General features: G+C 35.0%; 1 protein-coding gene across 5 annotated transcripts in view; it reads left to right on the top strand.

The window, feature by feature from the left end:
* Positions 1-27,804, top strand: part of LOC123874806 — a 237,826-nt gene that overhangs the window by 6,175 nt on the left and 203,847 nt on the right. The gene's annotated exons all lie outside the window — the stretch shown is intronic.

Here is a 27,804-nt window from a genome sequence, read left to right as displayed (position 1 = left end):
CTTAACCCTACCTAAGTTTAAACGCTTCTAATTATATCATCTCGAAATTATTTCCTGTTCTAGGTGTTGCGTCTCCAGCCCCATAGACGACCACACGTAGATTTGATTCATCTGTTGAAATAACATCTCTAAGGTCTCTATTTTAAGAATCATTATTGCTTAAACTTTGTTTCTTAGTTGCTCGATAAAGGCGACATTTGCCATCGCCTGTTTGAATAGATAATGCCTTGTCCAGAGATAATGATGCTGAGACTGGTCGAGGACTGTTTCCCTCATTAGACCGATCCAGCGGTTAATGGTTTGGCGAAAGGGTTTGATAAATTAATTACTTTGTTCACTACTTTGTACCGGACGAAATAGATAAAATTCACATACCAAAATCCGGCTTCAAGATACTCTTGAAAATACAACCATGAAGCCATGGTTAAGCTTTTTTACAATGTATTTTTAACATAACCACCATATTGAAATGTGTCAGTACGCTACATGCAAAGATCTGGCAAAGCTAATGATAAGCGTCGACTATAAGACGGCTCTCTCCGTCACTCGTTTCATACAATCGTAGTTCCAATTTCATTTGAATATTAGGCAACCAAAGTCCATGAAATTTTGCAGACATATTCTAGAAACTAATATCTATGTCTGTAGTTTTCCAGATTTCTGTTAAAATATTCGGTTTCAAAGTTACGCGGTCTTAAAAATTTTCATACAAATCTTGGAGCTCCTGTAATTTTAAAACTACATATTTTTAGAAAAATCTAAAACACCACAGACACAGATATTAGATTCTAATATGCCTGCAAAATTTCATGGACTTTGGTTGCTTAATATTTAAATGAAATTGGAACTACGATTGTACGAAACGAGTGATGGAGAGAGCCCTGTTAATAGATAGATATCTATAGCTTAGGGTGAACTGACAAAAAAAATTAACTCTCCCATTCAAATGTTGTAGTACTTAAATAGGTAAGAGGTATGCATTTACTTAGGAGTTACGATGAAATTTTATAAATTAGTTAGTAGAGACGCTAAAGAAAGGTATTTTCTAGGCAAACTTAATTTAGAATTAATAATAAACTTGTGATATTATAGTCCTTAAAATAATGCAGTCTAAAATTTTAACGGTTAATTTTGAGTAAGTATTCAGAATTTTCCAGTAGGTAAATTTTTTAATTTTTTTTTTGATATGACCTACGTAGGTCTAGATAGTGTGGATTTTGGATATTAAAATCTTTAGTAATTAATAGCTATTTTATTTGGATAGTATCAAACCATTAGTTTTTTTCATAAACAGTATAGGTACTTACGCAAATGTAGTTCATAAACAAAACAAGATAAGAGCTATAATGGAGTGTACAGTTTTTAATTTGAAATCGTGCTAGAGATTCCGAACAGTTGTTTATATACGCCCGGTTCAATCAAAACGTTTATTATTATCCAATGTTTAAGGTAAACTTGGTCTATTTTTAATTCTTTGATCTTCCACTACGGAATGGCACGATAAAGCGTTATTAAATTCCGTTGGCTACAGACGATTACAGATACCGCCTTGAGTTCGTTTTGAACATCGGAAATAGTGTTTTGGAATACATAAACAGCTGTTTATAATGGATTTTTGGATAACAAACAATAACCATCATTGTTATGATAAACCCCGAGTTGAATCTCAGAATGAGAAGGGTTTAGGTCATAGTCTTACACTTTGGCCAAGTGCGGATTGGCAAACTTCACACACCTTTGACGACGTTCTGGGGCACTTTGAGAGATGCAGGTTTCTTCACGATATTTTCCTTCGCCGTTAAAGCAAATAATACTTGGTTGCTTAAAACGCACATAACTCCGAAAAGATAAAGGTGCGTGCCCGGGATTAAAACCCCGACCCCCCCAAACATGAGGCCGATGACGTCTTAACCACTATGTCTATTCCATGCATTCAACTAAGCGATAATTACTAAAATGATGATGACTACTTACTAAAATGCCAGAATATTAAGTAGGTAATTGGTAAAATTACTTAGTTAAAAGCCTTTTTAAACAATAACTGTCGATTTTAACAACATTTTAATATTTCTAAGAGAGAGAGAGAGAGGTTTTTTGCATATATGTATGTTTTTGTAAATTGTAAGTAAATAGAATCCTTAAAATTAAGTAACTAGGTATATTTTTTGTGATATACTTACCTACTTCAAAATTACTTCAAACACCTAATGAAAATACAAAAAAAAAAAACAAAATATTGCAATAATAATAAGATTCGTGCCTACTAATACATAAATAACACTGAATATTTTCAAAGTTCAAGACAAGTGTCAAAGTACCGATTACAGCACTTAAACACTTTGCTTGGCACGTTCCGAAAACTTCGAAAACTTTCGGCAGATACGTAAAATAACCCTACAATAATACTTTAGAAGTTGTCAACGATGTTATTCTACTAGAAATTCGTGCTTGTTCCTCTGCACAGTTTAAACTTCCGTTTAGAAAAACATATCATGCGTGTGATTTATGGGACAAATATTGAATGGAAGTTGTAAAACTAAGCAACGCTCACTACATTTATTAAAGTTTTATATAAGTATAGTAATAAAATTAACAAAATTGAAATTCAAATAAGTATATAAAGAGTTAAAATATACACACCAACATCCACTAAATTTATAATTCGATAAACGTAATTAATGCTTTAACAGAGCTCTCTCCGTCACTTACTCCATACAATCGTAGTCCCAATTTCATTCGAATATTAAGCAAACAAAGTCCCTGAAATTTTGCAGACATATTCTAGAAACTAATACCTATCTGTGCTTGTGTGTTTTAGATTTTTCTAAAAATGTGTAATTTTAAAATAACAGGGGCTCAAAGATTTGTATGTGAATTTTTAAGAGCGCGTAACTTTAAAACCGAATATTTTAATGGAAATCTGGAAAACCACAGGCATATATATTAGTTCCCGGGACGTTTCTACAAAATTCCATTGAGTATGATTGATTAGTATTCCAGTGAGAGACGAACTACGTTTGTATGGAGCGAGTGACGGAGAGACCCCTCTTTGGAATCGCAATAATCGAAAATTACACGATCGAAAATCCCCGGGCTATAAAATAGTCCAGACGGTACGGATCGCCATAACTCTGTTCGCTGGTATGAGTACATATCTTATTAAAAAACTTTTCGCCATTTCTTCACCGCCCGCAGTAAGCAAAGTTCGTCCGATGTCAATCTTCTTCTTTATATTATTAAATATTTTCGCCACTTGAATCTTTTAGCGTGTTTGAAAAATGCTTCGGGCAGTGGAACTCGTTTAAAATACATTAGTTACTTGTTTTAGTTGGCCATCCAAATGTCATTAGGTTGTTATATTGTTATGACAATAACTCAAAGTTTAAAAACCTCCCGACACAAAAACCTGTGTAAGAAAACTAGAAAAGAGCTGATAACTTTCACTAATTGATATAGATCACATTAAGTAATTGCTAAAATTACTTAGTAAATAGGTAATTTATACAAGTGTAAATTAAAAATTTATAACACCCCCGACAAGTGAAGGTTACAGTAACTAGAAAAGAGCTGATAACTTTCAAACGACTGAACCGATTTTCTTCGATTATAGCTAAGAACACTCTCGATCAAGCCACCTTTCAAACAAAAAAAGCTAAATTAAAATCGGTTCATCCGTTTAGGAGCTACGATGCCACAGATACACAAACACACAGATACACAGGTACGTCAAACTTATAACACCCCTCTTTTTGGGTCGGGGGTTAAAAATAAATTATTATCGCTGTTATTATTGTTTTGGCAGGTAGGTAGGTCCTATAGCCACAAGTAAAGAGGAAAAACCGAAAACCGCGAATTTGTGGTTACATCACAAAAAAAAAATGTATTTTCAATTTTCAAAGTAAGATAACCAAAAAGGGGTATCTTATGTTTATTTTTATGCATGACTGTTTTTGATTGATTGCAAAATGTCGGAAAAAATACCCGAGTACGGAACCCTCGGTGCGCGAGTCTGACTCGCACTTGACCGGATTGAATATATTCTTGAGCTTTTTGCTTGCAAGTGTTTGTGTGTACCTATCTTACATATAAGTTTATATAATTACCACAAGAGATTGTGGTCAAGCCCTAAATACTGTTGTTGTTGTAACTTAATAAAATTGTTACCTAAATTATTTTATAAAGGACCACAGACACTCGCTGTTTGAAATATGCAAAATTATTTTCAACACTCATTTATTTTGTACCCACAATATGAATAAGAATTTTAATATTTTAAAAGTTGGTAAGCTCGGAATTTTCTCGTCTTCATAATGTAATGAAGTCAAAGTTGAAGTTGACGAAGTATATAAAAGCAACCACGCATACAAAGGTGCAGTACATCATAATATAAGAATAAACCATGCGACTCGAGTAATTCGTACGAAGGTTTAAAATGCTTGTCACGGACTAGAGTGCTTTAAAGTAAGAGCAACTACGTACTTATATATTTCTTTAGCTTTGAAACTACATGATTATATTACTACACGTTTATTTTTCTATTAAGTTGCCTTCAAACTACGGAAATATAATATAATCCGTAGTTTGAAGGCAACTTTAGACATATTTTTAAAGTTGAAGGGCTTTAAGGTAGTTACTTGCATTATAATATTCAGATACAAGTTAGCCCTTGATTGCAATCTCAAGTGGTGATAAGTGATAATATATCATCACTTACCACCAGGTGAGATCCACGCTTCCATCTTAGACTACAGTCTAACGCGCGGAAGCGGGCTAACCTGGAAGGTGCATGGCATTTTTCGGGTTTCGTACCTCAAAAGGAAAAACGGAACCCTTATAGGATCACTTTGTTGTCTGCCTGTCTGTCTGTCTGTCTGTCTGTCTTTCTGTCTGTCTGTCTATCGGTCTGTCTGTCTATCTGTCCGTCCGCCCGTCCGTCCGTCCGTCGTGTCTGTCAAGAAAACCTACAATTACGGAACCCTAACAATGATAAACACAAAAGTTACAATGAAGGTAGGCACTTGAATCTGACAATCACACTTGGACATCATTTTTTTAATAAAAACCAAACCGGATGCAAGAGTTAAACTTGTAAAAGACACTTCAAATGAGGGTAACATAATAGAATAACAATCGACAGCAATTCATAAACCAACATGCAATACAAAATAACAATAACACACTCGAAAAAAATACTGTAAGACACTTCGTGAAGTACCAGTATTGTTTGATAGTAAAATGTAAAAATCACTTAACGCCCTTGGTACATTTCTTTGAAGCACTAAAGACAAATGGGCCGAGAGCTCGTAGAGAATTTTAAGGAGCTGCTTGAAAATATCTAACGTTTGTACGGTAGCTCTTTGATTTTGAAGTAGAACCGAACTAGGCTTGTATCATTCATCATTAAATCCATACTTAATATTATAAATGCGAAAGTGTGTCTGTCTGTCTGTCTGCTACGTTTTCACGGCCCAACCGCTGAACCGATTTTAATGAAATTTGGTACAGACTTGGGATACATCCCGGGGAAAGACATAGGTTACTTTTTATCCCGGAAAATCAAAGAGTTTCTACGGGATTTAAGTCGAAATCCACGCGGGCGAAGTCGCGGGCATCTCCTAGTTTTTCATAATACATACTTTTAACAATCTGTGAAGACATGGCTTGCCCACTGCCACTTCAGCTGTCTAGTTCGTTTATGTCGGTCACTTTGGTTCTCCTCCGGATTTCCTCGTTACGGATGTTGACCTTCAGAGAGACACCTAACATTGCATGCTCCATAGTGCGCTTAGCGACTTTGAACTTACATTACTTAAAAAAATATCAAGTTTGGTCAGGCTAGACCAAAGGTCCTGATTATGACAATCTAGATTAGATTGTCATAATCAGGGAACGTAAAAACAGTCTTACAAGTTTTTTTTTTTCAAGCACCTCTTCAATATTTCGCACTAGCTCCGAGCTAGTACATTTGTTTGAAGCTGTAAAAACAAATTACGGAGAGCGTGCCTCTATTTTGTTTGGTGGTTTTGTTCCATTCATGGGAGCTTTTATTGACTCCCTTCCATTGAACATTCTCGCTAATGAACTGGTGTTAATAGGGACTTCCTTGCTACAAGATTTACAATTTACCAAGTGCTTGTATTATACAATTTACGTTCTGCTTAGGAACATGATCCTAATTTCTTTGTAGATTCATATTTACTCACTCAATCTTAGACAAACTATGTACATATTAGTAAACTCAATTTTTTTAGACTTTCTAATCCTTGCATAGTATCGAAACGCTAAATCGCTTGGTGTAATACATCTTGGAGAACTACTAGCTGTGGCCGAAATCGTGGCGCCGGAATAGAGATTAAATTGCCCTTATTGAGAATCGATTTCAGGACTTCCTATTCATAAGAGCCTAACTGCACAGACCATTATGATATTATGACATCAAGATTGTCAAAATAATAATATGGTCTAGACTCTAGACGTAAGTGACATAGTTTGAAGAACCGATGGGGATGGAGTCCCAAGATGCTTGAATGACCACTTTGCACCAAAAAGCGCAGCGTTGGCTACTAGGTGGCATCACACTTCACACTTAATATTATAAAGGCGAAAGTTTGTATGTGTGTGTGTGTGTGTGTGTGTGTATGTTTGTTACTCCTTCACGCAAAAACTACTGAACGGATTTGGCTGAAATTTGGAATGGAGATAGATAATATCCTGGATTAGCACATAGGCTACTTTTTATCCCGGAAAATCAAAGAGTTCCTACGGGATTTCAAAAAACCTAAATCCACGCGGGCGAAGTCGTGGGCATCGGCTAGTACCACATAAAACAACACACAGGTAGCCGCTGGATGCAGGCGGCACAAGATCGTGACAAATACAAGTTCCTATATGAGACTTATATCCAGCTATGGACGGTTGATGACGACGGCGCGCTATAAACTGATCTGAAGATCTAGAGTCTAGACAGACTGACAATTACACAGGTCATGTAGAGCAAGCTATTCCCAGACATATGTAATTAGCTAAATAGGCGAGTTACCCGTAGCATGGGATACGGAACCATTAGCTCTAATGCACTATCTCTACGTAGGTATACATTACAAACAAAGTTACTTCCCGCCGTCTGTCCCTCTGTACGCTTAGATCTTTTAAACTTCGCAACGGATTTTAATGCGGTTTTTATCAATAGATAGGGTGGTTCAAGAGGAAGATTTATAAGTTTAGGTATAAGGTTAATATTGTTTTGTGTTCAATTGTTGAAATATGATGATAGTTATTGTTCAAATGTCAGATTACAAGTGTAAATAAAAAATTTATAACACCCCCGACAAGTGAAAGTTACAGTAACTAGAAAAGAGCTGATAACTTTCAAACCGCTGAACCGATTTTTTTGGATTATAGCTAAGAACACTCTCGATCAAGCCACCTTTCAAACAAAAACAAACTAAATTAAAATCGGTTCATTAGTTCAGGAACTACGATGCCACAGACATACACAGATACACACGTCAAACTTATAACAGCCCTCTTTTTGGGTCGGGAATTAAAAATGAAGATGTCTGAGAGATCATTTTCGACGACGTTCATCGAAAATGATGTCTTGTTTTTTTGAAATATAACAAAAAAAACACGACTGACACCACATTATATTCTATCCATCCAAAGAAGTTATCATGGGGCTCTCTCTGTAACGTAGTCCCATACAAATGACAGAGACGAAAATTTCTGTAGTACATTATCCATTTTGTGTCACCAACCGACCATAACAGAAGACATACGAAATTCAATTCGAAAATATAGTTTTGTTTGTGGTTGGTTAATTCACCATAGCAAGTGATATTCAACAATTACTTAAAACGAACTCCGAAAAGTAAGAGGTGCTTTCCCGGGATCGAACCACCGACCTCCGATTTGGAGATGGACATCCTAACCACTAGGCTATCACAGCTGTAGTAAAACGTGCTTACTTAGTTTGAATTAGGCCAGCATGGAAAGCTAACGGTCGGTAGCCATTTTAGAGTTATTTTGCTAGACGAGACGCAAGTTTCATGATCCGCCTACATTTAAAGTAATGGGAAATAACTGTAAAAGGATAGAGATTTTAAGATAATGATATTGTTCTCGTGGGTTTGTGGGAAAAAGTTTGCTGAGCTATTTTACTTTTGTATTTTGATGGCAGTAAGCACAAAATAGTAATTGTAAAAGCTTGAAATTATTTTGTAAGCGCATTTAACATAGTAAAAATTAAACTCTTGCTTAAAAAAACTATTTATATATTGGTCTTTATTATTACTTCTTCTTAATTTTAAATTAGGATTAACACGTATTTTTCATAGCATATATTATAGCAGCATATTATTATGTAATTTAACAGGGCTCTCTCCGTCACTTACTCCATACAATCGTAGTTCCAATTTCATTTGAATATTAAGCAACCAAAGTCCATGAAATTTTGCAGACATATTCTAGAAACTAATATCTATGCCTGTGGTTTTCCAGATTTCCGTTAAAATATTCGGTTTCAAAGTTACGCGGTCTCAAAAATTGTATGTAGTATCTCTTGAGTATGTAACTCAAATCTTTGATCCCCTGTAATTTTAAAACTACATATTTTTAGAAAAATTTAAAACACCACAGGCACAGATATTAGATTCTAGAATATGTCTGCAAAATTTCATGGACTTTGGTTGCTTAATATTCAAATGAATATGTATATACGTCTGTATGGAGCGGGTGACGGAGAGACCCCTCTCTGACATTGCTGCAACCATTAGATTTGAATTATATAGTGATTCGAAGTTCATGTGAACCTAATGATTTTGAATCGGATTTAATTCTGAATATAATATCTTCTTTTCGATATACCAGTCTAAAGCATAGACCTATTCACAATTTTATTATAACATCATTGCCTATTCAGTATGTTTATAACAATTATTTTTCCGTGAAAGGCCTAAGGCGAAAATTTTATTATTAAGTCAATGTTAAGTAGAATTTGATGTGGATGAATGAACTCTTAAAATATTCATGAAGCGAAATTTGATATTAGATGCCTACAAAATTGTTCCTTTGCAATCTTGGCAATTAGATGGGAATATACGGTCTACGGAGCAACTTAAATCACAAAATTAACATAAAACTAATCATTCGTAATTTTAAACTAGAGAAAATGAACTAAAATATTATGTATAACTAAACATTATATAAGTTCTATAATAATATAAAAGCATTAAGTAGGTATAATGCATTTGTATAGGTACCTAGTAGGTACATAGGTATAACAACATACCTGTGTTTTTATCAAAAAACGTTAGAAATTATTATGAGTTGAGAAAATCGTCGTCATCATCATCTCAATTTATTGCCGTCCCACTACTAAGAACAAAACTGTTCTTAAAATAATAAAGGTTTAAGGCAAGGCACCACACTGACTGACTGATGAATTGGCTTACTTCAGGGCATTATGGATAACTCGCAGAAGTTTTCTTTTACTATAAGCGAGCTATATTTAATAATAGCTTACAGTTAACTTCAGTATATAAAGAGGTTTTATTTTACCATCTATCATTCAAATAATATAAAAATAAGTATGCATTTGGTAACGAAATGAAATTTAAATTTTCAGCTCGAGAAATTTAGGTAAAAAATATGATTTTCAGCGCACGTGGCCTAGGTAGGTACCATTGAACTTTATGTGGATTTTAAAATAGATTAATTTATTACTTACGGATTGTTTTAATAAAGGCGGACAGGATTTATTACAGATTAATGAATATTTAACCGAGCGAGTTGCTATTATCGGTTACGTTATTGAATTAATCGACCCGGTAGCCATTACCGACAACATCGATTTCACATTGATACCGTTTAGTACTCAATTACAAGATCCTAGCAAGTATTAAAATTAGGTGTAGTGATTCATATGCAATTTTCTTGGCTGTAGATCTTAAGGCTCGGACATACGAAACGCGACGGCAGCCTGTAAGTTTGGGCGGTTAGACTAATAACGGTTTGTCAAATAGCTGCCTCGATATGGCACTGTATGTGAGTGCACGCACTAGCTGTAGCATACAATCTGAATATAATATAACAAGATAAAGTTGAAAACTAAAACCCGACTGCGATCGTCTTAATAAACGCTGAAATATTATACTAAAATTGTTTTTCTGTCGCTCGGTATATTTTAATGTTGTAGTACATTTATATTTATGAACTTAGAATTTTTTCCTCTTTCATTTGACACCCCACTCGATACAATAGCAAAAAAAAATTTTGGAGACCCCCACTTTTTTCATGTAATATCCGTTAGGTCAATTTTTTTCGTATAAAATGTAGCCTATGTCACCCGAACTTTTACGACGAATCGATTGACACCTCATTCATCAAAATCGACCTAGTAGTTTAGGCGTTACGGTGGAACACATGGAATCTTTATACAAACATACACACATACATACATACATACACATAGACTGATAAAATGATAACCCTTTCTTTTGGCTTTGCCGCAGTCGGGTAAAAAACTTGTCCTGATTGCCTGACTCACTTAATGACTCACCCTTCAACGTACAACCTAAACCGCTGGGGTTAAACAACTTGAAATTTTGAAAATTGATTTTTCGAGGTAGGTATTCATAAAGATTTTTGGAAATTCCACCCCTAAAAGGATTAAATATAGGACGAGTATAAAAGTACTTCATTTTTCAAGTTATAACTTATATCCATGAGAAGTATTTGAACTATTGGTTCAAAATGAAGAATTATATGTTTTAGGATTTTTTAAAAAACTCCAGCCTCTCACTGATTTTCAAAAATTCCACTCGAGGGAAGCTGGGGTGATTCATTTAACCGCAAAGATGAAATTGAAGCTTGACAGAAGCGAAGCGTGATCAAAAAGTTCATAGTTCCAAGCTCCTAAAAATGTAATACAAAGAAATCCGTGTTCAAACAGGGAAGGTCTTTGGTAGTGTTGTGTGCATTCACTCCATTGTATTAGAAATCGTACACAAGTACACGCGCATTTTGTGAGACGTCCTGCCGAGATGCCTTCACGCTGTGTGTGGTTATGAGCCTTTAGGTACAAAGTAATTCATACAATTTTCTTGGCTGTAGATCTTATGCAAATGTAAACTAGAATTTGCGATGTCGGAAAGATAGTTAATAACGATAGGCACCCATTAGATGCTTTACGGCTTGAATACCTACCTGCTATCATTATGTCTGCTATGGGTGATAAACAACCATTGAAGAACTCCTTTTTTACCCGACTACAGCAAAGCCAAAAGGAAGGGTTATTTATGATTTTAGCAGTCTATGTATGTAGAATGTATGTATTGTATGTAGGTCAAGCCACCTTTCAAACAAAATAAACTAAATTAAAATCGGTTCATTAGTTTAAGAGCTACGATGCCACAGACAGATACACAGATACACACGTCAATCTTAAAACACTCCTCTTTTTGGGTCGGGTGTTAAAAAGAAGTAATGATTCCAAAATTAACCGTTATCAAAGCTAACTAGTCAATGTACCTACCTACCTGTTACATCAAAACTTTTAATGACTCGCATGAAATGATCACACTTTTCAAACAATATAAACTAAATTAAAATCGGTTCATTAGTTTAAGAGCTACGATGCCACATACAGACGCACACCACAAACTTAAAACACCCCTCTTTTTGGGTCGGGTGTTAAAAAGAAGTAATGATTCCAAAATTAACCGTTATCAAAGCTAACTAGTCAATGTACCTACCTACCTGTTACATCAAAACTTTTAATGACTCGCATGAAATGATCACACTTTTCAAACAATATAAACTAAATTAAAATCGGTTCATTAGTTTAAGAGCTACGATGCCACAGACAGACGCACACCACAAACTTAAAACACCCCTCTTTTTGGGTCGGGTGTTAAAAAGAAGTAATGATTCCAAAATTAACCGTTATCAAAGCTAACTACTCAATGTACCTACCTACCTGTTACATCAAAACTTTTAACGACTCGCATGAAATGATCACACTTTTCAAACAATATAAACTAAATTAAAATCGGTTCATTAGTTTAAGAGCTACGATGCCGCAGACAGATACACAGATACACACGTCAAACTTAAAACACTCCTCTTTTTGGGTCGGGTGTTAAAAAGAAGTAATGATTCCAAAATTAACCGTTATCAAAGCTAACTATATAGTCAATGTACCTACCTGCCTGTTACATCAAAACTTTTAATGACTCGCATGAAATGATCATCGGCACAACTTTATTGAGACATTATTAGAACCTTGGTTATTTTTAGCTGATTGCTAATCTTAACTAATGGTTGTAATATATCTCTGATTTCTACATGCGATGAGATGAAAGCTGAATTTATTACCGCATGGATTGCTGTTCATTTAAATATTAACTTTGATTATTTCTCTTCATCAGTTTACAGTTACACACTTGATGTTAATTGATGCTGTCTGAAAGAGTAAAGTGGTTCTGGAAAACTTGTTGTAGGTTTTTAAATTATCTAAGGCCGCCCTGGAACCAATGTATTAAGCTGACAGCAGAGAGAAGTAGCGAATGCTCTTCAGGTTTAAGACATTTATTGTTCCATAAAGGAATTTCCACTTAAATGGAACTTACAGGCTATGTTGAAACCTATAGTGTCTGTTCCAAAATACGTTATCTCGTGATGACCATATTGCCATGAGTGGGAGAAGAAGAAACTAAGAAGCTGCTCTACCCTAGCGTTGCTCGGATAGAATTTCTCAAAATGATCCCTAGGCCTGAGAGAACAGACAGATACTTAGATTGACGAGACAGACAGACAGGCAGATTTTTGATACTTTTACATTCGTAATATTATACTTACTTAGTATGAATACCTATTTCACCAATAATCCCCATCCCTAACTCGAATATGAACAGGATCTTCCCCAATTACGTTATCTGTTACGATCCTCTCTCTCTAATGGACTAAGAGCCAGCACGTGCCAGACCTTCCTTATTTTATAAAAGCTGAAAGTTTCTTTGCGTATAATTGCCCCCAACACAGGGAGAAAAGATCAGCAACTATGAAGTTTGGATCATGGTGGCTTTTGGAGATAACAGGTAATAAAGATGTAAAAAATCTTACGTCAAAGTATAAAGTCTAATTTTTTATATTTTCTTGGGAATAGTATTAGAGATCACGTCATGCATTGCCAGACACTTGGCGTCGTGGCAACCACTTGCCAGACCCCTTATAAGGGTGTCTGGCAGGGAATTGCCACGATGTCTGATCTTTCCTCCCTGTGGAGACAATACGGAGAGAAACTTTCAGCTTTTATAAAATAACGAGGATCTGGCACGCGCTGGCTCTCTCTATATAATAAAATGCTAGGTGAATTTCCAGGGCAAATAATCTTATGAGGGAAATAAGATTTTATGCTCAAACCTACATACATATTCGTTACAAGTAATATTACATGAATGAAATTCAATAAGTCAAAGTTATTTTATACATTTGTATACCTGTTTCCTTTCATGTCGCAAGTTTATGGAAACGTACGTACCTACCTACTGAATATTCAAATTTGTATATTGAAGTCATGTTTATTATAAGAATTTAATGTAGCTTTAAGCATATTTTTAACCGACTTCAAAAAAGGAGGTTATGAATTCGACCCGTATTTGTATGTACTTATTTATGTATGGCCACGATTATCTCGAAAACACTAATGAACCGATTTTGATAATTTTATCACTATCGTAATTTACATACTTTTAGTGGAGTTTTTGTACTTATATAAAACACCTAGGTATAATTCTTATGTACGAAGTAATAATATGTAAATGTACATTGTACACTTATCAATATTTTTGTACCTACACGAATTTCTTTAAGATTTCTGAACCGATTTGAATATATTTCATTTTAGTAAGCTTTTTAGTGGAAAGGGGTCAAGAAAATGAGGAAATTGCTTTCTGAAATACAGCCCCAGAGGTCATTAGAATCAATAAAAACCGAAAATAGCTCTACCATTACAGGACAGAAAGTCGTAACCATTAGAAGTCGTACTGAAAATTCATAACTTAACCGGCAAATCGTTGGGACTATACGTTCGAAAGATAAGGATGCGTGCAATTTACTTTATATCCACTCTAAAGAACATTCCAGAGAGCGCTGAGGAAACAGAAACGACTCTAACAAAGGTTTATCGATACGTTGGTTACGCTTTCGTTTTTATCGAGACCCCGTATTTATCGGGGCTTAGAAGCACTTACATTCTCGTATCGTAACTTGAATAATATCATTGTAATTCAATTAAGGGAGTAGATAACTTAGTAAGCTTGCTCCGTAACTTAGATGTATTTCTAGTTAAACCGTTTAGTTCAGGTAGCGTTCAATAGATTTGTCCACATTGTTTTTAGGGTTCCGTAGCTCAAAAATAAAAACGGAACCCTTATAGGATCACTTTGTTTTCTGTCTGTCTGTCTGTCCGTCCGTCCGTCCGCCCTATGTAATTTTCCATACTTCAAAAATAACAAATTTTCATGCAATCTTACAACTATTTACTTCTCAGAATACTTCCTTATTGAGGGGTCTACGTTTATAGAGCAAACCTAAATGCAAATTAAGATCAAGTTGTTAGACACAGCGGATTGAGTTGTACGGATACGTCAGTCAGTTAGTTTTTTTCTGTTATACAGTATATCGTTATTAGACAACAAAATAGGCACTTTAAAGTTTATTTTATTTTATTCAACTTCTCTTTAAACATCTTTTTATTTAACGTTCTACATCTCTATATTTTTGTTCCGTCTTGTATAAAAGAGGCTCTTTTTCTAGATTGCTACGTTGCATGAGGGCACTTATGAAAAAGTTCAAGGTATTTTTCAATGTCAAGTTAGAAAACAGCGTCAACGCCAGCCTGCACATCTTAGAATATAATATTTGTCATTAAAAGTGCGAGAAAATGTTGAGTGATTCCACAAAATAAATGTACTGATACCTTGCAATTTATGAAATAGAAATACAAATAGGAAATTGTCTTATTTAATTAAACTTGTAGCTATGTTATTAATATGTTATTATTTCATATTATCGAACACTTTTATAAATAACTAGATTATCTGTTTGATTTTACGGGATAAAAAGATAGGGATTAGCCTATGTCTGTCCCCGGGATATAAGCTAACTCTGTACCAAAATTTGTCAGAATCGGTTAAGCTGTTGGGCCGTGAAAAGGTAGCAGACAGACAGACAAAAAGACAGACACACTTTCGCATTTATAATATTAGTATGGATGAAACTAGCTTATGCCCGCGACTTTGTCCGCTTGGACTACACAAATCCCAAACCCCTTAGTAGTAATTTAAGTGTAAATTAAAAATTTATAACACCCCCGACAAGTGAAGGTACAGTAACTAGAAAAGAGCTGATAACTTTCAAACGGTTGAACCGATTTTCTTGGATTATAACTGTAAGGTTATTTTTAAAAATTGATTTGAGTTGTCAAAAATAATATAAAATTAATAATTTATCTAATGCAGGTAGATTGATAAAATCGATATTTGGCTCATTCGATGTCATACAATCTGTTGCTAGGAGGCCAACAAGATTGAACTTGCATAAATACGGGTGTTTCGAAGGTTTTAGTTCAGTCTCCTTCTGAGATTCGGAGCGATATCGCATATTTTCGGTATTTGGATTGTGAACTGAATAATTAGATGTTGTGATAGCAATCACGCTCTAATTAAAATATTTATTTTGGCATTAGTTTGTTTAGATTAAAACTCTCGGATAACCTTACACATTAAACTTGTGTTTTTTGTGTTGGTAAATGAGAGGACATTCCAATAATTCCATAAAAATAATTAAATAATACCTGCTTTTCTGAGTGACGCCAATAATTCAGAAGCGGGACGTGTCTCACGTTGCCTTAATTTTGCTCTGGTATCTTTTTGTAAACAACCCACATTTGATTAAAATTTTAATTGAGTTTGATTTGGTGATTAAAATTTTTAGTTTTTTTTTAAGAATTTAGTCTTTTGTGAAGTGGAACGTAACTTGCAATAAGTGGTTCAGATTTTGTATACATCGAATGGGAAGTTAGTCGTTTCGATTTATTGTTGACTTGATATTAAAACTGAGAGTTCGGCAGTTCAAGGGTAGGTTTTAATGATTTGACGGAGGGCAGGATAGCCCATGATTTGGATTTGACTTAGGGCAAGGAAGCCCGCGACTGACATGACAAGATTGATTAGAAACACGAGGACGTGTTAAATTCAGGACGGCCGAACTGTAAGGTTATTTTTAAAAATTGATTTGAGTTGTCAAAAATAATATAAAATTAATAATTTATCTAATGCAGGTAGATTGATAAAATCGATATTTGGCTCATTCGATGTCATACAATCTGTTGCTAGGAGGCCAACAAGATTGAACTTGCATAAATACGGGTGTTTCGAAGGTTTTAGTTCAGTCTCCTTCTGAGATTCGGAGCGATATCGCATATTTTCGGTATTTGGATTGTGAACTGAATAATTAGATGTTGTGATAGCAATCACGCTCTAATTAAAATATTTATTTTGGCATTAGTTTGTTTAGATTAAAACTCTCGGATAACCTTACACATTAAACTTGTGTTTTTTGTGTTGGTAAATGAGAGGACATTCCAATAATTCCATAAAAATAATTAAATAATACCTGCTTTTCTGAGTGACGCCAATATAACTAAGAACACTCTCGATTAAGCCAAGCCACCTTTCAAACAAAAAAAACTAAATTAAAATCGGTTCATTACTTTAGGAGCTACGATACCACAGACAGATACACAGATACACACATAAACTTATAACAACCTTCTTTTTGGGTCGGGGGTTAAAAAAGAATCATTAGTTCCAAATCTTTATAAACTTCATTGATTTTACAGGTTAAAATTATTACAAGACCGCAATCATCAGTTGTAGGTAAATAATACTTACTAATATAATATTATAAATGTGAAAGTGTGTCTGTCTGTCTGTCTGTCTGTCTGCTACCCTTTCACGGCCCAACAGTTTAACCGATTCTGACGAAATTTGGTACAGAGTCAGCTTATATCCCGGAGACGGACAATGGACATAGGCTACTTTTTATCCCGGAAAATCAAACAGTTGCCACGGGATCTTTAAAACCCTAAATCCACGCGGACGAAGTCGCGAGCATCCTCTAGTAATTCATAAAACTATAATAAGTGAGTCTCTGTGAGAGTTCGCTATGCTGACGGCAATAAAGGAAATCATGATTACGGGTAAGTTAATACACCCACATGATTTTCTCGCAACATGTGATACTTTCACCGTCAGGTGGGCAATTATAAATAAAAACTCAAAACAAAACATAATAACCCATAAATAAAAAGCGTTGATGGCGATAAATATACATGAGTTCGTTGAATTTTTATATTTCTTTACCATATCGAGTTTCAATTAATGTTGGGAGATTAAACTGATAATCATCTTTATTTTGACCGGCGTAGTTAGCTGTATGAGATGGGTCTAATGTTGCACCGGACGACATTATTATTCTCAATATCATAACTTTTGAAACCATTAACATTCTTTTAATATACTGTAGCTAATTAATACAAATCAAACCGATGTCGGTTATCGACAAAGGCTTTAAGCATGTACTTAAACAGGACGTAATGAAAAAAATTTGCTCTGCCAAAAATATAATTAATGGGTAAACATTAAACAAGTGTAAATTAAAAATTTATAACACCCCCGACAAGTGAAGGTTACAGTAACTAGAAAAGAGCTGATAACTTTCAAACGGCTGAACCAATTTTTTTGGCTTATAGCTAGTAACCATATCTATGCTAAGAACACTCTTGATCACGCCACCTTTCAAACAAAAAACTAAATTAAAATCGGTTCACTAGTTTAGGAGCTACGATGCCACAAACAGATACACAGATACACACGTCAAACTTATAACACCCCTCTTTTTGGGTCGGGGGATAAAAAACTCATTTGAAAATGGTGCCATACAGCCGTCACATTTTTTTTTTTCAAAAATTTATAGCCAGTGTCACTGTGACAGAAGTGAGTGGGATAAAAAGGACAAGAGGAAGAGAAGAGATAAAGAAAGTGAACGAAATACAAACTTTTGGAGATAATATCCAATATTCTGAAAACTATCCCTAAATCAATATCCTACAAAAATATTATGAAATGGAGCAGCCAATTGATCTTTTAAGCTTGAAAGTTCATTTTCATTTCTTGCATTGCTCTCGCGACGCCGCTCGGCCGTCCGATCCGTCTCCCGAATACTAATAAGTTAATCTTTTATATCACGTTTTTCGTGAAACAAAGAGATGAGAGCAAGTATGGGATACAAGCGACCAGTGTATCTTGAACTCTGGGTGTGTTGAGTTCACTTTGAATCGCATCCATTTTTGTGTATGTCGCAGTTTTATGCTGAAGTCAGGGGTTTGGCTAAAATCTAGGTTATTATGAAATCGTTATACTTTTACAGTACGTTTTTTTACAGGGACAATATAGGGAACTCCTAAATCATAGAAGATCTGTCCCGAATACTAATAAGTTAATCTTTTATGTCACGTTTTTCGTGAAACAAAGAGATGAGAGCAAGTATGGTATATAAGCGACCAGTGTATCTTGAACTCCGGTTGTGTTGAGTTCACTTTGAATCACATCCATTTTTGTGTATGCCATAGTTTTATGCTGAAGTCAGGGGTTTGGCTAAAATCTAGGTTATTATGAAATTGTTATACTTTTACAGTGTGTTTTTTAACTGGGACAGTATAGTGAACTCCTAAATCATAGAAGATCAGTCCCAAACACCTCAATGTATTGCAATCCTGTCAATACTATCAATATTTCCTCGACACAAGATCACGATATTGCGTATCGCGTTATAATATTGATAACAACAAACCTCAATATTCTCCTAAACTTTCGTTTAGTTGTAAGGAAATAGGGATTATTAATCACATTTAACTTGACACATCATGATATAACTTTATTTTAGTTGAATGTCTTTAAAATATTGCTCCGTTCAATATGTTTAACCTAAAAAAAATCCTAAACCTATAAAGGCAGAATTTTGTATTTTACTTCTTAGATTTGGACCTTTTTTCCGCTATGTATAGTATTTTTTTTCTTAATTCAATATGACATTTAATTTGTACAGGGTGTGACAACCCTGAAACATGTATACTGACGTCATAAGGCTCATTACGTTTTCGAAACTCGACGTTCGTGTGTGTCTGTATTAAGTAGTGGAATTATGAAGGCAATATGTTCTTTGAATACTAAACGGCCTTAACTGATGTTGACCGTTGGAACTTGGAATGGAAGCAGGCATAGAGGAAGCGCGGCGAGCTCAAAGTCAGAGCATATTCAAGGCTTGGGCAAACACAACAAACGCGTAAATACTGCAGAGCAAGCATAGGAACCGTGCTGGTTTCGTCGCACGCAGATTTATAATTGTGCCTAGTGTGTTTAGCATGAGATTTTTATCATACCAACGTTGATAGAGCTCGAGTGTCAAAGCAGTTCATCGTTAAGTAAAGTGAACCTTAAGAACCTTGTTGTAAAGCTCAAGTTCGTGTGTACATCTGCATTTAACGCTCCAAGGGAAATGCGAAATGCTGCGATATTAAAATCGGGGGTACTGATTTTGTAATTTTAAAGCAAGGATCTTTAGATCCATTTTACTCTGAAATTATTGTGTTTCGACTCTCGTATTCTATCAATGTTGAGGAGTAAATCATCCTGAGCACACTGTAGTGATGCTTACTGTATATTATTCGAAATGTAGACGCGCAAACGCGTTCAGTGTGACGTTCTGTGACGCTATCGCTGCGTTTCGTGTTTGTCCAGACCTTTAGTAGAGATTCATATGATAATCGAGGTGTAAATGGCGTCTTTACTGACTACGTGACTGGATGCTGATGATGGTTAATGATAAAATTAGTTGGTTTCGTTCAAAAATCATGATTGTTTCAGAAAGTACTGGATCTTTTATTAATGAGACAGGATTGAATTGAATCTCAGTAAGACACTTGGGTACGAGTGAATTACTTAAAACTAAAAAGTAAGACACTTTAGTGAGGTTTTGTTAATTACAAACAGAAACATTAAAAAATTGATTAGGTACGTCGAAGCAATTGGAACAATTCTCCTAATTTATATTCTAATGAGAATCCCAAAAAACTCATCGTAGTGAAAAAACGAAACAAAAATGTGTACCCGTAATATTTCACCTAATTTGTATGTACACCGTCCTCCGTATAAGCGGCGGTACTGTTTTGAATAAATCTTCTTAATACTAACTCAATAAGAAGAGCTCGTTTGACTCGTGTCGAAAGTTAACGTTTACTGAATTGAAAAAACCCAGACAAGTGCGAGCTGTCCTTCCACAAATAGTGTTCCGTGATTAAAAACTCTTTACTGTCTGTCTGTCTTCATAAAGCTGCCATTATATAATATAATGTAAGGAAAAGAAACTGTCTGTCTGTCCACCTTAATGTATGTTATTAGGTGGACAGACGACATCAAACAAATCGCAGTCATGGCTCCCTGCAACTTGTTAGACGTTGAATAAATTGTTAAAGTTTAAGGGTGTCTGTCAGGGGGTTGCTATGATACTAAGCGTCTGCCAATGCAAGACGTGATTTCTAATACTATTCCCAAGCAAATCTAAAAAAATGTACTTCATACTTTGACAAAAGTTTTAATACGTCTTTGTTACCTGTTATCTGACAAAGCCACCATGATCCAAACTTCACAGTCACTGATCGTTCCTCTCTATATTGGGGACGATTCACAGATAAACTTTCAGCTTTTATAAAATAACGAAGGACTCTCGCGGGCTCTCTCTCTATGACAGCGGCACCTATTAAGCTTTTTAACTATTCTCAGTTTTATGAGGATTCATGACCCCTGAGCCATTTTTGAGCAATTTTGACCCCTTGTATTTTGTTTATGCCTGCATTTAATTAAAAACTTATTTACTCAGGGGTTATGAATCCTCTTAATGCTGAATTTTTCTGAATAAAACGTCTTTGACAGTCATACACAAACCGAGGTGATTCCACAAGTGGTTCGTTTTTCACTTTGGATTACGGAACGCCAAAAGTGTTAACCTGATTTGCATTTCAGTCGAGATAATTTTCTTAGATCTCTCGTGGTCCCTTTGTAAGGATTAGAGATTAGCTAACGAGATTTGTAGATAACTCTGGATATTTAAAATTTAAAACGTTTGAAAGCTTTAACAGGGCTTCCTCCGTCACTTATTCCATACAATCGTAGTCCCAATTTCATTTGAATATTAAGCAAAGTCCATGAAATTTTGCAAACATATTCTAGAAAGTAATATCTGTGCCTGTGGTGTTTAATTTTTTTCTAAAAATATGTAGTTTTAAAATTACATGGGCTCAAAGATTTGTATGTGAATTTTTAAGACCGCGTAACTTTGAAACCGAATATTTTAACGAAACTGGAAAACCACAGACTATATTAGTTCCCTGAACGTTTGTACAAAATTCCATTGAGTATGATTGGTTAGTATTCTAATGAGAGACGAACTACGTTTGTATGGAGCGAGTGACGGAGAGACCCCTCTTAATAAACTTGGCAATTAGGTGAGGGACGTGACTTGGTAAGTTTATATTTGAAGTGATTCTTCTTGCGATGGTCCCTTAATGTTAACTAACGAATTTATATTTAATGAGTCGAGAATACGAATATATTTAATAAAACAAAATATATAAATTATTTATATTTATTTAGTATCAACGTATTACAGAATTAGCTATACTTAAAAATAAATAATAATTGACAATTGTATAAAATAAACTTAAGTCTATAATAAAACAAAACAAATTATGATTAAATTAAAAACTAAAATAAATTAAATTAAGTACCCAAGATGCTGGCAGCACTGGCAGCATAACCCTTTGGATGGCCAAAATAATTCTTTGCCCAAGATAGCTGCCGGCTCTCAGGTCCACGGTTGACTCGCTAAGTAGGTAACCCTAAATATTATAACCCTTAAAATTATTTTAATACTAGCTGATGCCCGCGACTTCGTTCGCGTGGATGTAGTTTTTTAAAAATCCCGTGGGAACTCTTTGATTTTCCGGGATAAAAAGTAGCCTATGTGCTAATCCAGAGTATAATCTATCTCCATTCTAAATTTCAGCCCAATCTGTCCAGTAGTTTTAGCGTGAAGGAGTAACAAACATACACACACACACACACACATACAAACTTTCGCCTTTATAATATTAGTGTGATTATAGACATCGTACATTGGTAAGTTTTTTTAATTTACAAAGTTGTATTACAGTTATACTCGTGGCTGTATTCATGATTCTAATTTCTAATTCGAATTCTCAACCCATCATTACTGTCCGCCTAATAGCATGGACCTCCCCTCAGAATAAGAAAGGGTCATGCAGGTTTCCTCGGAATGTTTTTCTTTACCGTTGAACTAAGATTAAATAAATACCTACTCAGTGTTTTCATCTATCATTAATCATGGCAGGTTACATAGTTTTCATGAATTAAATTTTCATTAAAATCTTTTCTAATCAGTTCCACAATCTGCAAAATTAATGTTTCAAATACATAAATCTTGCTAAATATTCATATCTATAGCGACTCAAGGAAATATTCTTATGGCACGGAATATAACCTAAAATTGAGGTCACTCAATATTGTATTTGCCAAACGTCATTAGCACATACCTTTCGCACAATGTCATCGCATTAAAACCCGAAATTCTAAAGACTTTACCGCACACATCACCAACCTTACCACAAAGTAATCATTGTCATTAACGGACAAAGTAACCACTGAGTCATCCCATATACAATCACACCTAATGAATTGTCTAATTTTGGTATATTCCACTTTGTACACCTACGACCTAGTCATAAGAGTTAATAGAATAATTAATAGAACTACGTCTGTTTGATAAATTTTTTATACCATGCCCCATTGGAGTTTAGCATCTAACGTTATTCCAAGAAAAACAGCGGCATCCACTAAATCTAACTCCTCATTATTAATAGTTCGTTCACACAGGCTGCGTAAGCCTTGCGTAAGCGTAGACGTAGCGCATACTATTTGTAATGTATGGAACTGTTTGAAACATAGCACACCGCTTGCGTAAAGCGTGGACGTATGCGTAACCCGGTGTGTTAGGGTATTTACGTGCGTCACTACGCACGTGTCACGTGTACGTGCTGCATACGCAATTGGTGAGAATCGGCCTTAAGTTGTACTGCGGTTTTCACTTGTTTAACATTTCGTAATGTGATGTGAATTTGATCCATTTATATTTCTTTCTCGACCTTTAGAAGCTGTTCGACAATTTTTTCGGGGCTATTGTGTCGTTATGTAATCTTGGAGCTAATGTTTAGGTCATAATATTAATTCCAATTTTAATTCCACGTTGATCACCCAGGTAAACAAAGTGGAATATATCCAATTTTCTCGTAGATACTTACTTACCTACTCGGTTGTTTCGGTGAAATCAAATTGCGTCACCTTTTCCGTTGACCTTTCAAGTTATTGTTGACTTTGTCGATTTAACACTAAACCTTTTATATTCCACCGTATAATTAATACAAAAGCTGAGAATTTTCGATTACGAAGCCGAAAGTCTGTAATTGTGCATTCAAAGTTATATTCAAAGTTTATATTATATAAAAACGCTATAATAAATAATAATAAGCCCATAATTAATATGGGCATATTATTAAGTACCTATAGCGTTTTTGATGACAGCGTATCATATCAGTCGATTGCGATTGGTCGATTACTGGATGGGCGACCGAATTTGGAGGTCCAAATTTGACCTTTTGATGAATGAATTGATTAGGGGGTGTTCTGTGACTACACTATAACTTCGAAATGTCTGAACAAAGGAAGTATGTATTAGAATCCAACATTTCAAAATTATATTTTCGCTGTTATTAGTTTAGCTGTTATATGGCGAACTTTTTCAGCTGTTATTGCTTTAAAAATGATTGACAAGTAACAACTGATTAACATGATTTAAACATTCATATTATTCAAATCAATTCCAAATCTGAACAGCCAAAACATAAACCTAACTTTATTATTAGCGAAGTGAAAAAAAAAACAACTAACAGTACCGCATCGTATCACGCTAAGCGATTATCTTACTCAGATAGCCATCTACAAGACTTTAATGTCGTCATTACATCAGCCAATTGATTCGAAATAACCACGAAAATGACAGGCTTGACCTTGGACCTGCTTATTTGAGCACTTGTAAATGTTCACAGTGGAGACTGACTGGAGAGGAATTAAGTTGTTTCATTTTAGAGACAGATCCCAGGTCCGCCAGACCTTACTTATTTTCTGAGGAAGAAAATGTGTGGAATAGTGTTAGTGTGTGCTTTTAACGTACGCATATCTGCTAGCTTGTGCTATCAGACAGTAAAGATAAATATAGTATAGAAGAATAAGAATAAGTAAGAAGTAAAAAAATACTCACTTTTCTTAAGTAAAACATATAAAAACCAGGACTCGGTCTGAGTGCTGATTTTTATGTATGTTTTACAGAATATTGTTAATAATTAATTTTTAATACTGCCAGACACTTCCCGTTGGCGGTAATTTGCGCCAGACGTTTTAAGCTCGAAAAAATAACTTAATCTTACTGAGTCTGACACACATACATGACTATTAATTACTATAGGGAACATACATTAAAATCAGCATTTAGACTTTAAGAAAAGAAATCTTTAAATTGGCGCAAGCTAGCAAATATGCGTACATAAAAAATGCATATTAACACTATACTATGATACCTACACATTTTGTTTCTCAGAAAATAATGTAACTTCTGGCAGTCCTGGGATCTTGGAACATTATTATAGCGAGATGGAATTGCTTACGATGTTTTTATTTATTTAAATTGCCTGCTCTGTGAACTTTTTCCATTTTTACCGTCCAGGCACGAGTTGAATTAAACTTGAGGTGAACAAAAACTGCAGTAGGTAACGGTTTTGTTATGACGCGACGTTTGCTTGGTAGTCATTTAATACCGTAATATTTTGAACTAGCTGATACCCGCGACTTCGTTCGCGTGGATGTAGGTTTTTGAGATTCCCGTGGGAACTCTTTGATTTTCCGGGATAAAAAGTAGCCTATGTGCTAATCCAGGGTATAATCTATCTCCATTCTAAATTTCAGCCCAATCCGTCCAGTAGTTTTTGCGTGAAGGAGTAACAAATATACACACACACACATACAAACTTTCTCCTTTATAATATTAGTGTGATAATTCCAAGTTTGTCTAAGCAAAATATTGCTTACTAACTTAGCTTGCGACTTCGCCCGGGTGGAAATTTCAAACCCTTATTATACCTCCTTAGGGGCTGATATAACATAATAGTATTTGATTTATCGTGTAAAATGTACGACTGTAGTACGAAAAAATACGACTGCAGTACGGAACCCTCGGTGCGCAAGTCTGACTCCCACTTGGCCGGTTTTTTTGATTGGGTTTTAACATTTCCAAGTAGATCTAAGTATTTGATATTCATTTCAACTAGAAACCTCCACGGGTTCCTGAAAAAAAGGGTCTTGACTACTAACACAGTATCCTATTATAGAGGTCTGTTTTTCTTTTTAAAGTACAGAGCCCTAAAAATAAATATAGATCCACGTTCAATATACGTGTATTCTTTCTTTAGAAACATAAGAATGTTGCACACATTTTATTAGCTGCACTTTAGTTTCACGATATTGCTAAAAATAGATTTCAAAGAGGATCGAGTAGATTGTTGAAGCATATAATTTTCGCGGCAATAATCGGAATTAGTTCCCCGGTGTAATGAAGACATTAAGTTCAGAAATTGCTATGTAGGAGTAAGGCTCGGTTTCCACCTAAGCGGAGCGGAGTGGAGATAATATGTTCATAAACCAATCAGTTTTTTAAGAGATGACGTGATAATTTTTTGACGTCATCTATTAAGAATCTGATTGGTTGACTGAACACTTCTTTCCACTGTGCCTAGATGGAAATCCGGCCTAAGGCTACTTTTCCAACAGAGATGCGCGGAAAAGCTGAACAATGAGTGAGGTTAGGGCTAAGCTATGAAACTATATCTAATATCTATTTCCACTAAAGCTTGGTGTAGCAAAGTGATGATGTGCTATGAAGATGCGGTTATTAGCAGATAGCTGTTCAAAGAAGATGCATGACGCGAGCTAAGCTTAGGCTCGGTTTTCACCTAAGCGGGGCGAAGAGATGTGTTCAGTTGACCAATCAGATTTTAAGAAATGATGTGCTAATTTTTTCACGTCATCTATAAATAATTGGATTGGTCAATTGAACATTATATCTCTTTGGCTGTGCTCTATATTTCCCATAGCTACACCATTCCCGTATCCCTAGCTTGTATAATTAGCTCACAATCCAAGCTCACAATATCCTTAGCCACGTGCGTTCTTAGCTCGCATAAGTTCAACTAGTATGCAAAAACTTAGCTATGAAAGTCAAGCGATCCTACTGGTAGGTTTGACATACATCCGTAGCTTAGCAACGTATCATATCTCTGGTGGAAAGGCGGCCTTAATAATTACTATGTAGTTTCGCATGCACCGCTTGCCGTCAGCAGATTAATTTAGCGTTTTATTTATTCTTTTTTTAGCAACCGAGAGCGCAGATACAGGATGTTATCAAATTAAATTGATTCAATTAAATATTGTCGTTTCGTTTCTTTCATTCGTTTTATTCGTGCAGTCCTTTTGAGTTTGGCTTTATTTTTGGCTCAACGAATTATTTCACTTTAATGTTGAGATTTGCCAATAATAATTATCATTGCCACATTGATTTTTCTTTTTTTCTTTTACTAGCAATCGCCTGTGGCTTCGCCCGTGAGGATTTTGAAAAATCTGAGCTTGTCCCTTATGTATATTATAATTGGAACCATTGACCAATATTTCAACTTTTTTTCATGTATGTACACCGATTTTTTCCAGGTTTCTGGAACGATTTGCAATTTTGTTGACATTTATATGGATATAATAATAACTACCATGTATATACAACAATTATCAAGCTCTTAAATTGAACACCTGCATTTTTTACGAGCTTAAAGTGAAGTAAATAACTTATAAGTAATAATTGAGTCTGCTTTTAGCTTTGCATACAATAATTCCATCATACATTACTCCGACAATCCAATCACTTACTCGAATTTAACTTCCATGACATCAAAGCATTCCGTATCAGATTCAGCAACCCCTATTTGCCTGGATTCCTTCACAACCCTACGGCCTTATTAGAATTCGTAACAAACTTTATGGGACCTTGGTTTTGATTCGTATCTGTGTGTACCTGATACCTACGTGCCTTGAAAATCTGATCCGCCTGAGTTTGTTGTGCGGTTGTCCTTTGATTAGGGTTTTAGGGTTTCATGTTTTGGTTATTTATTGGCTCATTAACAGGGCTCTCTCCGTCACTCGTTTCTTACAATCGTAGTTCCAATTTCATTTGAATATTAAGCAACCAAAATCCATGAAATTTTGCAGACATATTCTAAAAACTAATATCTGTGTCTGTGGTGTTTTAGATTTTTCTAAAAATATGTAGTTTTTAAATTACAGGGGCTCAAAGATTTGTATGAAAATTTTTAAGACCGCGTAACTTTGAAACCGAATATTTTAACAGAAATCTGGAAAACCACAGACATAGATATTAGTTTCTAGAATATGTCTGCAAAATTTCATGGATTTTGGTTGCTTAATATCGAAATGAAATTGGAACTACGATTGT

Source organism: Maniola jurtina, chromosome 19 (genome assembly GCF_905333055.1).
Source record: "Maniola jurtina chromosome 19, ilManJurt1.1, whole genome shotgun sequence".
Taxonomy (NCBI): Eukaryota; Metazoa; Arthropoda; class Insecta; order Lepidoptera; family Nymphalidae; genus Maniola; species Maniola jurtina.
This window is presented reverse-complemented; position numbering and strand designations above follow the sequence as displayed.